Below are 14,241 nucleotides of genomic sequence, written 5' to 3'. Positions count from 1 at the left end.
TTTTTTTTTTTTTCCAAACTTATGTCAATGACACACAAGAGTTACCTTGGTAGGCTAGTCTCTTTCCTGCATCTTCTTACTACCACACTAATTTATCTTAGCCATTTTGACCATCTTTTAACCTATGAATTACTTTGTCAGTGTAAAATAATGAGACCAAGAGCTAGAGAGAGAAATGAAGATGGTTAACATATTTGAAGTGTTTACCACTGTGCCCAACATGCAGAAATCATTTCATTAGTGCTCAGCCACAAGGATTGCCATTTTGGACATGAGTGGACAGGCCTTCTGCAAATCGAGATGCTAGTAAATTTTATCTTCTGGGCTTTCTGTTTGCTGCCTCTGTTTCCTCATCCTCCACCTCTCCTCAAGATTAGTCAGGTTATGTGTATGTTCCCCACATCCTTTCATAAAATCCTGCTCCTAGGAACAATTCTAATATATTTATTCGCAGTGAGGTGTCAATGACAGGAATTGTTCTGTGTGATCCCTGGGTGTGATAGGGCTAGAACCAGACAGGTTCCTCTTTAGAAGAAAAATCCCTTTGTGTTTCCAATCTAGTTGTAGGAATTTCCATCTGGGAAATGCAGACATATTTATAGTTTAGAGAATGAACTAGAAGTTAGCCCATACAATTTTATTGTCCACTGCAGATGGTAGCATGGGCTGAGAAGATCTTGTTGGACCATCTATGAAGTAAGCAGCTTCTAACAAGGTCAGTCAGCAATATCACAGTCCTCAGGGGCTTCAATATCTGGTGAGATAACACATTCTTTTTCCAGGCTTCAATCAAGTAAGATGCTTCTCTAGTGCTCATTGGATACTGCTAGAGTTTCTTCATTTTCCTGGTAGAGCTTGCTTTGCCATATCTCAACTGCACAAAAATCTTCAATCAGGCTATATGTGTCCCAGGCTTCCTAGATTGTGTTTTTCCCTTAATAAAATAAGGCCAATGAAGCCCTTTTAGTAGGACTTTGTCATACAGCAATCTCTACATCATTGACTCTCCAAATGAAACCAGTTCCAAGGAACCAGTAGAAAACACCTTCCTTTCTGGCATCTCTCAGGTATAGGCTTGACTGTTTTGGAGGCCCGTGTCCTTCATTCCTTTGTCAGTCCTGTGCTAGTGGGTGCCAAGCCACCAGCAAGAGGGGCCTGTAGTTTTTCTTGCTGCCACAGGCTCAGTGTTGCTGTGAATGCCCATACAGGAGCGATTGGTGGGCACTCGGAAGTGAGCTGAGACCAGTGTAGGACTGAGAAAAATTGACCATTACAGCTGCAGCACATAGCTGGAAGGAGTGTGATATAAAGGGAAAGACACAGACTCTGGAGTCGAGAGAACAGAAATCATAACTTGATCAAGTCCGTTCAATACTATGGACCTCAGAACAGTTATCTCTACCCAGAATGAGTTGTTGTGAGCATCAGATGAGATCCCTGTCCTGTGCTAAGGTCAAAGGTGGACTTACCCCTGGCTCAGGGCCAGAATTTTCCGAAGGGGTTGCAGAAAATCAGCGGACATTGGCTGAAATGCTGGGAGAGGATGAATTTGGCTGCCTGTGAACCTGGGCGGAAAAGCTTCCAGAGAAAGTCTGCTCTGATCCCAGATGAGATTTGCAAAGATGGGACCCTTGGGCTGAATATAAGACCAAATTGTGGAGGGGAAATTGATAGAAATCACAACTGACAGGTCACAGATTTAAACATTTATTGACTCCAGCTAACTATGCATACTTATTCCAGTGTTACATATACTTACTTTGATCTCTCACACACTCCCTCTCAAGATGTCACAAACGCTTGGATGTTACACACACTCAGCCTGTTACACAAACACACCCATGCAGATGTTCCACATAATTCTCAGATGTCACCCACACTCACTCAGATGTCGCAGACACTCAATCATATGGTAGACATACTGGTTCTGGTAGGCGGCCCTCTGTGTTAGGTGTTACTTGGTTACATGAGACCAAGCCCATTCAAACCTGCTTAGGCAGAAAGGGGATTTGTTATCATCACTAGAGCCGTTTCACAGAACTTGGATCCAATCATGTTTTGGATCTCAGGTCACCTAGAGAGTCAGAATCCAGGATGTGACTTGTCCTCTTTTTCTGGGGAAGAATGACATCATAGGCGTGCTGGTTTCTGCTCCTCTCCCTCTCTGAGTGTATGGTTTATTCTTCTGCTGCTCATCTGACCCGTGTTCTTTTCTCTGCTTACATTTAGCTCATCGTAGCTGTTCTCATGTGTAAAACCCACTTTCATCTCTGTTTTCAGAGGTTTGACATGGGCCACCCACCAGTCTACTTTAAAAATTTTTAATGTCACCTACATGTTTTTCATCATGAGGCACACTTTTATTATAGAAAATTAGGGAAAAAAAGCAGAAAATCACAAAAAGAAAAATAGAACCCATTATTATCTCACTCAGAGAAAACTGCCATGGGAATTTTACTTATTTTCTTCTCATCTTTGTTTCAATGTGGGCTTTTGTTATTGTTGTTGTTATGATCATATAAAATTATATAACTTAGAGATAAGAGACCAGCAGCGTAACGGTTATGTCTCTGGACTCCCACATAGTCAACAGTGGTTTCAGTCCTGGATCCAGTGGCTTAAAACTCACACTGGGCACATGTATGTGTGTGCCCAAGATCCCACAAGGAGAATGGCAGAAAAGGGATTGTGGCATGGTCATCCCCTCAGAGGGAGCTGATATCTCACTTCCTGTCTCGCTGTCTCTCTGGTGAGCACACACACCCTATAGCAAAAATTTCTTTGGAAAAAAAAAGCACATTTTTGTATCTTTTCTAGGAAAGCAATTGAAGACATTGTCCTTTAAGCACATACACTCAGGTGAGCTGGTTATGACTCTGGTACTAGCATTGCTTAGTGGTTTGGATCCCGTATGACAACTGCAGTTCAAATCTCAGATCTGGTGGCTTGATAACATGATGGGTGCATATGCATGTGTGCTCCAAGTCCTGATAGGATGGAAAAATGGGAAAGGGATTGCAGCAGGAGAATGCCTCACTGGGGAGTGCTTTCTCCCTCTTCCACTCCCTCTCTCTGTCTTACTAAGTCTCTCTGGTGAGCACACGCACCCTCTGACAACTGAAAGCATAAAAAAGACTCTGGTGCCTTGTGATGGTCTCTGTTCTATCTTTGTCTCAATGAAGGGTGCAAGGATCTTCAGGCAGCTTAGGTAAACTGCTTGACTGAGTTGAGGGCCACTGCCTCAGGCATCTTTTCTACCTCTCCTTGATATATCTTCCTCCTCACGAATCCAGTGGGTCTTCACCTATGCACCATTTCTGATTCTAGCCATCCTAGGCTTCTCAACCGGGGGGTCTATAGCTGAGCTTTAGGATCTGAGAATAACCCATAACGGTATGCCACATTTTGAGTTTGTGTTTTTTTTCTGGAGGAGAGAGTCCATAACTTTTTTCAGATTCTCAAAATAGCCATGATCTAGAAACTCAGGAACCCCTTGCCCACCATCAATGGCAGGAGCTAATCCAGCCTGTAGAGGCTTTTGCCTGCCTGGTTTCTATGCAACTTCAGCCCAGCCCCAGCCAGGGAAAAGAACCTGTAAAAGAAACCAACTTATTCCTTTTCTCCTTTTTTTTTTAAACTTTTGTTTTCATTTTCGAGGTCTGATGCACATTATTCCAAACTGTTAAAAGGGGTGAGAACCTTCCCACACAGAAGAAAATGGAATTGGTATGCAAAGTAGGCCCAGTCTTGAATAATTAATTCTGATTTGCATGTTCAGATGAGCCTGAGAACTACCCAGGCAGCCAGGAGGGAATTCATATTCAGGAAGGTGGAGGGTGATGTGCCCAGTCGGGGGGGATGTGGCTTCCCCAGGAACCTCTACTGTCTTTTTCAAGTCAATTCTTTTGCCTCCTAAAGCTGTAAAAGCTGTGGGCAATGGAGAATTGAGGCCCAGGGAGGGAAAGTGTCTTATCCAATCTCACACAGCAAGTTAGTATCATGAAATATCACGCAGTGAATAGGCAGGACTCAGGGGCTTTGGGACCAGCACAATGCTAATCCCATCTCTCACTGGTGATGTGACCTTGGCTTGTTACTTGGGCTCTCTAAGCTTAGTTTCTTTGTCTATAAAATGGGGGCAAACAATAGTACACACTCTATAGGGTTGTAAGCATTCAGTTCCAAGTGCCTGACACTTGTGAGCATTGTAGAAATGGCGATTGCTTTCACTGTGTCTCTTGTTATCCAAGTCTTCCCTCTCATCGTCATCATCTTCTTTGAAGAGGAATTGAAATTAGAGCCTGAATTTCTTATCAGCACAATTGGTGTTTATCAAAGGCAGCTTAGGCTCTTCAGTGAGCTTCAGTGACTTCCCCTGCTATTACCTACTGCTACTATTGCCAGGTAATAGCAATAATAATAGAAATAATAATAGCGTAATAAGTGGACACTTGCCCAAGGTACTTTGCTAAGTACTTTGAATATCTTTATGTTCCTGGGAGGGATAGTCCCTGAGTTGAGGATAGTGAGTGGGTGCTACATGATAGGAGGGGACACTGTCTGGGGTCCGACAGAGGTTGCTGAGGCTCAAGCCTGACCAGAGCACATGCCCTCCTTTCAGTCCCACTGCAGAGGGGCCAGATTGTCCCAGTGGTGGCAGTCTGACTACTTCACAGCCCAAGGTTTGAGGCCCGCTGAAGCTAGCTTAGGAAAACAGAAATCACCAGTAAACCTTAGGTGTGTGTCCTTGGTGATGGGGCGGGGCATGTCCTCATGCTTCCCCTTTGCAAATAAAAAGAAGGTCCCATGGAGGAAGAAATCCATGTTGGACCAGGAGGTAGAAGCTGTAGGGAGACAGATTTTAACTCTAGTTTAATTCTGTAGAACAAGAACTCTCTGCAAAGACAGTATTCATCCCTGGCATGAATTCCCAGCCACGGAGAGTTTTGTAGTAGCAGCTTTTGGGAATGTTGCCAAAACATCAGTCAAGGTACTGCATGGGGTCCCTGAGGATCTCTGGTTCTAGATCTCTTGGCTGAATGTTGAGGCCCTCTGGGTTTTAAGAGACAAAACCAGGTCTTCTGCCCACATCCTTTAAGACTTAGGGGACTCCAGCCAGGGAGCTGGGCTGTCCACATAGCCCATTATAAGAGAAACTAAACCTACTTTTTTTATATACTGTGATTGGAAGGACTTTCTGCAGATGTGATAGGCTTAGCACTTTTTACCCAGGGCTTATTCTCAGAGGCAGCATAATATAGCAGAAAGAATATGAGACTTAGAGTCAGACATCTTGTATTAAATCCTAGCACTAACACTCGTATTTTGGGACGTTGGTAATTTACCAAACTTCCTTTGAATCTTAGATTTCTTAGCGTCATATTACCCATTTGCTGCAATGTAAAGTAGAGATGATGCTTGCATGGTGTCTGCACAGCATGGATTAATTTGATAAGGTGCACTAGTATATGTGCATTACAGATGTACTTAAGTTCAAGACAATAGTGCAGGCTTGGTGGAGGACACTTGGGAAAAGGTAAATGCCACTTCCCTTCCCCTGAGCTCTTCAGAGGACATAGGGGGATCTACATCCTCTGATGTGACACCTTCAGTAGTCTAACGTATTTCTTCAGTCCTTGTTTTCAGAAGTCCCTATTTCTGCCAGTCTCATAAGGAAAGCAGGATTAGGATGCTGAAGGACATTTTGTACAAATGGGAAGGGAAAAGAGCCTCTCCAGTCATAAGGCATCATCTGCTGATTGATACGTGGGAAGATTTTCAGCATCTCTTGCATGATCTTACATCTCTGAAAAGCTGAGTTTACTTGTTGCCCTGGAAGAAGTATAGGGAAGCAATAAGAAGGAGAACAAGACCTGTCCTTACTACTCAAACTCTCTCTGCTTCTTTTTCCAAATTTAAAATCTAAACTGGTATTAATAAATTCTGTTTCTGAGGGGTTTTTTTTAAAGATATTTTTGCCTTAGGGCACATGGGCTTGCTAGAGAAAGAGAGAGAGAGACAGTGACAGGGAAAGTGAGAAATCACCTGCCAGGAGGGATGACCATGCCACGATCCCCTCTCCTCCTGGGATCTTGGGCATGCATGCACATGTGCCTGGCGTGAGTTTCAAGCCACCAGGTTCAAGACTTGAACCATAGTCAACCATGTGGGAGTCCAGTGATATAACCACTATGCCATCTGCTGGCTCCTGATTCTGAGTTTTTTTTTTAATAAGGATTCTGTGAAGTAAGTGGTGGAAACATCTAACCTAATGCCTAGATGGTATTTGGTATATACTGGTGAATCTGAGTCTGGATAGTTGAACTTTCCTTGATAGTCAAGAGCTAATGTTTTAAATCTTACAATCATTTAAAAATTATTTTGCTGCAGATCTTTACATTCTTCTTCACCTGAGGAAACAGTATGACTCAGCTTCTCTTGGTGACTCAGGGCCATCATTATGAACACCAACCACTGTTCAGTAAGGCCCGTGGGTAGGATTGTTTGCTTTCATGATGAATGGCTCCAGAACAAACTTTTGCCTCATCACTTCTGTTGATTCATCTGTGAATAGCAGATTTTCTCTTCCGATTTAATTGACTGCCTCTTCTCCTCTGTTCGGCTGCAAAAACAGCCAAGAATTTTGAGTAAATTGAGTTTCCAAGTGGCTGAAGGGCTCCCTGTGGAAAAGCACACGGGTTTGTGACAGCTCTTTCAGCTGGTTCAGACCTGGATTGCTTCATTCCTTGTACCTGGCTGTACTCTGGGCACACAGACTATCAGTTATGACATATTCTCTAACTGGAAACCATTGTGGAATCTTATGTTGCCCCAGTATAGCTTCTCTGAGAAGCATAGACACGACTGTTTGGCAATGCTAACTCATTGACTTCTCTTTACTTTTACTGCTTTTTTGCTCTTCCTTCTTTCTTCCTCTCTCTTTTACTGTGTTAGTGTTGGGACTTACTCTTGTGCTCATGCATGTGTGCACAATATGTGCTGGGATACAGCGAGGCTCTGGTGTTACTATAATTTGATCAACTTGTCTATATCTGGCATTCTTCTAGAAAAAGATTGGAAATCCCTTTTCTTGAAAATTCCTAAGCTATTGAGCTTGTGCTCAAAATCAGAGACTAAATCCATCTTTTATAAACCTCTGGGAACTCCTACCCTTCTTTAAATAATAACCACAGGCAACAGTAAGTACGTGAATCCTTGACTAGGAAACTTGGGTTAAATTTGAAGTGGGACAACTAATCTTTAAATCCAGGATTGCTACTTTGAGCCTTCCAAAGACTGTGTCCCTTTGCTCTGCAAATGATCATTTACAATCCAGAGGAATGGTGTCTAGGTTGGAGATATTTCCCACCAGGGAGTGCTGTGCTTTCCAGACACTGAGGTCTGGGTATGTGGAGGTGCATGTGTGCATGTGTTGCTCAAAGCACACACATAGGCATGCACAAGATCCTGGACAATATCCAGATACACATATGCACACAAAGGCACTCAAGTGAATCTTCTTCCTCTGGCTCCCTTCCTTTGCCTGGTTAACTTGTCCTTATTTCTAGGCCCTCACTTGAGTACCACTTCTTTTGAGAAGTCATTTCTAATTTCTCTTAATTCACATTGTGTGTCCCAGATACACACACCAAAAACACTCTTCCCTTCCCTCATCTTAGCACTTACCCTGCTTTACTGTGATTGGCTATTAACTAACATATGGAGGCTGTCACTAGCCCATAGCTCCCTGAATGGAGGTGCTGTCAAAGATGTCATGACTTTTGCAATTTTACATTGTCTAGGGCATAAAAGATGCTCAATACATATTGTTGAATAGATAGAAGAAAATGGTCACGCAAACCCAAACCAACTCATAAAATCCAGCTCATGTATACATATACATCTATATCTCCTCAGAGATATAGATTTATATGCTACTATGATACATCCAGAGAGTGGAGCTTATGCACTGTTGCTCATACATCCACAGAGATATAGATTTATATGCTAATATGATACATACAGAGAGTGGAGCTTATGCACTGTTGCTCATATACACCCATAGATCCACATGCACAAAGCAGGCACACATTCCCCCAAATACAAAGATGCTCAGACACAGGTCAATACTCTGTTAGACAAGTAAGTACTAGAGAAACCCACACGCGCATGCACACACACCCACATGCTCCTCAAAGAGTCTGTTTTCCTTCCACTTTTACTCATAACCTGTGTATGCAAATTGGATTTTCAGAACGTTCTAATCCTTTGTTGACATTTATTAAGACAAAACAGAGGTGGGCAGACATAGCCTCTTGGCTGGGCAGATGCATCTTTGCTGAGATGTAATGTCAGAAACTGTTGATGCAGAATTAATGCTCACTTTTACGAGTTTATCTTATGTCATAGAGTTGAAAAAAACCTCGGTGTAAATATTCATCATATGGCTTAATTGGTTTGATGTACCGTAGCAACAAGCACAGCGCCAGACGCTTGCTATGGAGGCCTCCGCGTTGTTTCAAAGTCTTTATTATTATGACAGCAAAGTCTTGTTCATTAAAGTTTCACAATCCATTTTCATTAGGTTGAAGCTGAGTCTGTAAATGAACAGTTGCTCTGAAAAATCAAGCCCTCACAGTTCTCGCTGGGGAGGCAGCGCGTCTGTATTAATTATCAGGACGCTGGTGTCGATCGACGATGTTAATTGCACTGATGGCTCGTTATTTGGGGAATTGCCATGCATTTCATGCAGGGATAATAAAAATGAATTTTTAAACAAAGAGACTTAAAATAATATCGAATCTGCAGAGAATACCAACATCAAAGGCGTATCTCAAAGCTTTGAATTTTATCTTTGTGGTCCAAAATGTTAAAGAGGCGCCCGCAATGCAGTTGGTTCAAGTTTGCAGCGAAGGAAAACAAAACAAGAGTTAATTAACTGTTATTACAAACCTTTTCAACTTTAATTTGACTTTCAAATATTAGCATTTATCTATGAACTGTGCTTCTGGGTTTGACAAATTAGTTTTCACAGAACAAGTTTAATTAGGCGTCATTGTGCTTTTATGTCAGTTTTCAGAGCTCCAGACAATGAATGGATTAACTTATTAAAAGTCATCTGTTTAAAAGACTTTGTCGAATGGCAAATGGGTGGGCAAAGTTGCTTGGCTTTGCAAGAAGATGGGGAAAATGATATTGCTGGTTGGGTGTCAGGGGGGTTGTAGATAAGATGAAGAGAAGATTGGCCCTCCTACCAGCTTCATGGGCACCTCCACCTTCTTGTCTCCTCGGGTTGTAAATATTAAGTCCCGTAGGAAAACTGAGTTGAAGAAGGCACCATATTTTAGATGCAGGAAATGGCATGGAGAGAGTTTTTAGCAGAGCATTTAGGATCTATTCATATGGCAATTTGCACTTGACTATGCATTTTATTCTGTGATTCTCTAGCTCAGAGATAGCGAACTTTTCCTGTAAAGGCCGAACAGCCTATGTCATAACATTCACCTCCACTGTTGTTGAGTGTGAAAGTAGCCATAGACAAACAGATGGGAGTAGCTCTGTTGTAATAAAACTTTACATACAAAAGCAGGAATTGGGGCCATCTTTGGCCTGGGGATCATAGTTTGCTGACCATACTCAAGTTAAATGTCATGTATTGGTCTGGTTACACCAAGAAGAATATATTCAACAAAAGGAATCTCTTCTTTATTAACTTTCTCCAAAGAATGACCCATGACTTCTCACTCATCCAATGTTTTTCTGACTTTCATCTAAAGTATGAGACACTGCTGGGCAAATGGTGATACACAGATTTTTTAAAGTATTCTGACCTTGAATAGGTCTCATTTGAATAGTAAAGCTCATTAGAAATCTGCTGTTACAGTGCTAGGATTTATTCTAACTTGTTAAATTAGATCTCAGGTGGTGTATTAGAACAGACAATATCTGATCTTGAGGATTTCTCTGGAAACTCCAAATGTGCTGGCTGTTACAACTCTAGGGTTCTCCACATCTCCACACAGTTCCTGGAAGGTGGAAAAGGGCAGGGCCAGGACTAAGACCAGGCAGGAGAGGCAGCCAGGGTCTAGTATGTGAAGCGATGTCACTCTCGGGTCCAGACCTGTATGGGTGGTCCATATGAGGCATGAAATGACATGAGGTCTCTTTGGTTCATGTTCAGAATAGAGAAACAGAGGTCTAGAAGGAGATCTAGATTTGCCTGAATTCAAACTGTGGAAAAACTAATAGGCTTAGAACACGGGGGTCTTAAGAAAAGAGAAGAGAAGGGAGGCAGACTTCAGGGCCCAGATCCAGCCCTAGAGCCATGGCTCTCCTCCTACCACATCTCTGGCTTCTGTTTCTCCATCTGCCTACTTCTGAGGTCACTACCCATTCCACCCTCTCTATAAATTAAGCCTGCCCTTATGTGTCCATACCAGTGATGCTTCAGCATCTCTGGTCTACTTTTGCCTTGCTTCTGGAGCTATGCATGGTGCCCCTCCAGGAGTCCTCTACTGAATTCCTGTCTTCTCCTCCTCTCAGTTTCCCTTCCCTGGGGTTGCCTAAGCTCGGGGTTTGACTTGGTTTAGCTGGAGACCCGTCCCTGACTCCCTGTCCTGAAATTGGGGTACATACATGACTCAGGGCTATCTGTCATCCCTGTGTCATCATGCCTCCTAAGGCTGGTGGCTCACTTGCCTGACCCTGTATCCCATATGCCCTCCCTGAGGCCATGCTTCCTTGTAGATGTCCTACTTAACAGAGTCCTCTGACATCTAGAGATTTATAAGTTTCCCAAACTCTGAGTCCTGCTTATCTTGGAGGCCATGCCTTTAACGTATGTAATATCCACCCACAGTTCCCTGTAGCCCTTGTCAGCCCTAGGGTGTTGAAGTTTTCTGGTGTTACATTCTGAGAATTATATATGAGAATTATAAATGGAACATAATGCACCAGGGAATGGAGAACATTGGGGAGTAGTTTTTGGATGGAATGGGATCAACAAAGCAGTAGTCAAACAGTCAGTAGCTACGTTTGAGATTGATGGGGCCACCTTCTTTTAGGCTTCCACTCTGAGATAGCTTCAAATACATTTCTTATCACCTCTACCAAAAAGATGCCTTAGTGAAGAAAACCAAAATAATTTCTTCATGTCTTTATGACAACCTTTCAAAGGTGGATTAATTATTCCCATTTCACACATGTGTGGAACACATGGCTACTTATGTTTGGGAAGGTGAAATCATGTGGATCAAAGAGCTGGTAAGTTGTGTGGTCACAAGAGTAGGAGGATGCTCTTTCATGGCTTTCCTCATTGGTCACATCCTGGAGCCCATGCCAGGAGGATTCCAGACCAGGGCTCGTTAGGGAAACTAAGCACAGAGGGTATACTTTTCTCCTTACCCTGTCAGTCCTGGGAAAGACAATGACGGCTTGGCACATGCATGCAAATGACATCGAGCTTCTCACTGCCGGATCCCTCAACACAAGCACTTGTTGTTCATTTCTATAAATGTTAACATATCAGGATGTATTTTGACATGCTACTAAGATAAGTGCTAGAGCTGACAATAATAATGTATAATTTATGTCTCTCATATTACCTTCCCATCACTGTGCTTACATTATTACATAAATTAGTTTAATGTATCTGACATTCATCAGATAATTTAAGCATTTGTTCTTTTGTCTCCGTCTCTTGCACGGCAGGCTTCTAGGCTGGAGATCATGGCACCATTTTGGCACTTATTTCAAGTAACCCTGAGAAAGTTATGGAAGGCTTTTCTGACATGCATAGAGGAAACTTACTTTCTGGGTGAGTGACTGGGCCATTGGACATAGATAGACTTGGAAGAAACACTCATCTCTGATATATATTGCAAAAATGGCTGTGTATTCTTCCTATCATAGTATATAAGACTTCTTTTTTACATGACGTTGGAACTTCTCCTATCCAGAGGTAGGTCTATTTCTCCAACTCTTGAATCTGGGCTTGGTTATATGTCTGACCATTAATAGACTTGTACACAGTAACTTCCTTCTTGCTTCTTTGGAAATCTGCACTCACTATCATGTGAATGAGTGCCAAATAGCTTGTGGGATGATGAGATCCAAAGACCAATGATCTCTTTTGCCAGATATGTGAGTGAGGTCAGTGTCTGGTATATGACTGAAGTCACATGGATGAATGAAGCAGAGACCAGCAGAAGAACCACCAAGCAGATCCCAGACCCAACTGCTGATTCACAGAATTCTGAGCTAGTGCTCAGTTACTTCAAATCAATAAGTTTGGGGTGATGTGTCATACAGCAATAGATATTGGATAGAAGACGTAGGTTGATTGATAGGGGGGCCCTCTTTATAGTTGTTAGAAAAAGAGGATTTTTTTTATTGAGTTCTTAATAGATCTCTTGGCTGTGCTGATACTTATATTAATATAATCCCCTTTGGGCCTCATACTATTTATATTATATTTTGTGATATAAGAGTTATTATGTCATAGTCAAGGAGACCTGAAATTCAAAATAGTTTGATTTCTTTCTTGAGGTCATAAAACTGTTAGGTAATAAAGTCAGGATTCAAATTCAAGTCCATCTGAAATGTTGGAACTGGTGAATTCTGAGTATGCATTTTCACCCTAGGTGAAAATGAAAAAAATTCAAGTGTATGATATGACCATAGTTCAAGGAACATCAATATAGTCCATTATGTGCAAGTCTTTTTCCTTTATTTAATTATTCTTGTCTTGTGGAGTTGGTATAATTATCCCTTTTTCTAGATGAAACAAATAGATTCAGAAAGATTAAAGAACTTGCCCAAAGTAAGGAAAGGAGTCAGGACTTGAACTCAGAACTCCTGAATCCAAACCCATGTCTACTCCCCTGAGCCAGGTCATTTATTTTTCCAGTTTTTCTGTTAGGATCATAGGATGGATGCTTTCAATAAATCTCATTAGGGATAAAGATGATACATTTAGAGATACCACCTATATGTAGGAGCCCTGTGGTAGGCCCCAGTGAGTTTCAGAAACAAATATGGCATAGTCCCTGCCTTCACAGGGCTTGCTCTCTGCTTGGGAAGATGACTCTCTACAGTGTGTGTGAAGTCTGGGTATAACAATGCTGCATGTGGAGTGTCATCACATGACCTGGTATGTCAGCACTTTCTTTTCAAGTGATGCTGACACTTGTCCACTTAAATAAATCAACACATCCATCTCCACAGTCAATGCGTCTGCCCCACAGGGTGTCCCATGTGACCCCTCTAAAGTGCATCACTCTGTTTTAATGTTTACAAGTGTTAAGAAGCCAGTCAAAGACTTAAAAAATGAATGTTCAGTTTTGGAAAAAATATGAGAAACTGATAGAATTAGCAAATTGATGTATTTCTGGAGGGTAAATTGAAACATTAGGTAACAAACTCCTACAAATGTAAATTTGATCCTCAAAATATTCTCAAATTATAGGAATTTTTAAAAGGAAATTACTTAGCATGAAGATGTAATTTTTTTATGATGATGATATTTAATTGAAACCAACATAGATGCTAATAATAGGAATTGGTTTTTCAAAATACAATATACTCACCCAATGGACTGGTAACCGGTAAATTAAAATGATGCTATAGATGAATAACATAAGATATCATTAAAAGAAAAGATCAGCTCTAAGAGTTGTAGTAGAAGTTCACTGTGTAGACAAGAGTATTTTGTGCAAAGGTATGGAAAATTTCTAGAAGGTTGTGTTCCAAAATGTTAATGGTGGCTATTTCCTTTAGAGGGATTAGGAAAATTGGGAGTATTTCTGATTTTCTTCTGTATGTTTTTTTGTATTATTTTTTCATTTCCTTTATATTTTTTTTCATTTTCTTCATTAATGCTTCCATCTTTTAAAAAAAATGAGAGTCATATTAAAGAGCATTCAATAGTATAAATAAAATTCACAGTATCTGTTTACTAACCACTATAAATTGGGGGTGATTCTGTTGGTCTAGTTTTACATTGATAAAAAAAATTAGATGCAGGATTTGAGCCAGCTGGTGGCATGGTGATTAGGGTACTGGATTCCCACATGGCTGACCATGGTTCAAGTCTCTGACCCATTGGCTTGAAAATCATGCTAGTCATGTGTGCTTGTGTGTCCAGAATCCTGAGAGAAGAATGGACTGTGGCATGGCCATCCCCCAGTGGGGAGGGGGGATGATTTCTCATACAAACTTTGGCCAAAATATAATATAATATTA

This window comes from Tupaia chinensis, unplaced genomic scaffold (assembly GCF_000334495.1).
Source record: "Tupaia chinensis unplaced genomic scaffold, TupChi_1.0 Scaffold000077_1, whole genome shotgun sequence".
NCBI lineage: Eukaryota > Metazoa > Chordata > Mammalia > Scandentia > Tupaiidae > Tupaia > Tupaia belangeri.
The sequence above is the reverse complement of the archived record's forward strand: the minus strand, read 5'-3'. Positions refer to the sequence as shown.